Below are 1,735 nucleotides of genomic sequence, written 5' to 3'. Positions count from 1 at the left end.
AGATGTTTCAGATGTATATCAGTTTCCCCTGCTAAGCTAGGCTAGCAGTTTCCCATGGCGTCCAGTCTTTTCGCTAAGCTACGCTAGCACTTTTCCCCGGCTTCCAGTCTTTTCGCTAAGCTACGCTAGCAGTTTCCCCCGGCTTCCAGTCTTTTCGCTAAGCTACGTTAATAGTTTCCCGGCTTCCAGTCTTTTTCCGAAGCTACGCTATCAGTTCCCCGGCTTCCAATCTTTTCACTAAGCTACGTTAGCAGTAACCCGGCTTCCAGTCTTTTTCGCTAAGCTACGTTAGCAGTTCCCCGGCTTCCAGTCTTTTCGCTAAGCTACACTATCAGTTTCCCGGCTTCCAGTCTTTTCGCTAAGCTACGCTAGCAGTTTCCCTGCTTCCAGTCTTTTCGCTAAGCTAGGCTAGCAGTTTCCCGGCTTCCAGTCTTTTCGCTAAGCTACGTTAGCAGTTTCCCCCGGCCTCCAGTCTTTTCGCTAAGCTATGCTAATGGTTTCCCCCGGCTTCCAGTCTTTTTCCGAAGCTACGCTAGCAGTTTCCCGGCTTCCAGTCTTTTCGCTAAGCTATGCTAACCATGTCCCGGACACAGAGATGAAACTAATATGAAACATCCGGTTCCACAAAACATTTTAAAAACTGGATTCCTGTAAACGTTGAACTCTTGTTGAAACTTTACAGCTCAGTCACTAACACGGTGCTCAGTCTGATTGTGGCTCTGGATGTCCCGGTGTGATTCTAGCGTGTGTTTGGCGTGTAAAGCAGACACCCCTCCCCCCAGTAACTCAGCCTTACACTTCCCATCATCACCAGTTGTCTCAGTGTGGTGAAACATGTTTTAAATTTAAATCTGAGTGACTTCTGTTGAGCAGTTGTTGGTTATTTTAATTCTTTTCTATGACTTTTATTTTCTTTCTATTTTCAGAGTCTTTTGCAGACTGGTTCCGACCAGTCCCGACTGGTTCGGACCGGATCTGACCAGTGTTTGTATGATACAGTTGAACAGTGTTGTTGTATCAGTCCGGTGTGCACTTTCTCTTCATGTGCCAAAAGCACGTATTCAAACCTAAACAGTATTCAGTATACAGAGTGACGTCATTGGCTAATATATCAGTTTATGTTTTTAAGTATTTCTTGTTGTTATTTTGGGCTGGATACCAGTTTATAGCCAGCTACCGTCTCTTACACCAGTTTGAGCCGGTTATCAATAGATGAAAATAATTAAATTATCACATAAATTAATTTTTTGATGGGAAATTTACATTAAAAATGACGCCTGCTTGAAATATTTGCTCAGATGTTTTGCAGAGATGTGAGGACCTGCTAATGTGAGCTAGCTGGAGCTAAGAGGCTAACTAGAAGGCTGTAATTGAAAACAAACAGAGGCAGTGTACTGTTTACTACATTCATTAGCAACTTTAGACTCCCGTGAACATCCGCAGATGCTCGCTGTGTTGAGAGAGCAACCTCAGTTTCCCAGAAAGCTAACGTTGATTACCGCGTTAGCTAAACATTCACGGGTGGCCTGTCAAGCTCAGAGTTTTTATGTGACGACAAAGCTAACGTTAGATAAAAACTCAGCAGTAGCAGAGATGCTAGTCCCTGTTTATTTATAATGGTGGTGCTGTAATGATAGTGTAGAGGGAGTTTGTCCGAAATGAGTCAAGTCAAATCTAACTCCAATTTATGAATTCCCGCACCTTCTTTCATCTTTACCATAGTTTACCAGAACAC

The 1,735-nt window shown here is 43.5% G+C and overlaps 1 long non-coding RNA gene across 2 annotated transcripts; it reads left to right on the top strand.

The window, feature by feature from the left end:
• On the top strand, positions 1-920 carry LOC118496478. Of its 2 annotated transcripts, none has more exons than XR_004899063.1 (2): positions 1-246; positions 408-920. It is a non-coding gene; the product is annotated as an uncharacterized LOC118496478 (long non-coding RNA). The 2 variants fall into 2 exon arrangements; XR_004899062.1 differs by having other exon boundaries at positions 1-287.
• The last annotated feature ends 815 nt before the right edge of the window (positions 921-1,735 follow it).

The sequence above is a fragment of the Sander lucioperca genome, chromosome 12 (genome assembly GCF_008315115.2).
Source record: "Sander lucioperca isolate FBNREF2018 chromosome 12, SLUC_FBN_1.2, whole genome shotgun sequence".
NCBI lineage: Eukaryota > Metazoa > Chordata > Actinopteri > Perciformes > Percidae > Sander > Sander lucioperca.
The sequence above is the reverse complement of the archived record's forward strand: the minus strand, read 5'-3'. Positions and strand labels throughout refer to the sequence as shown.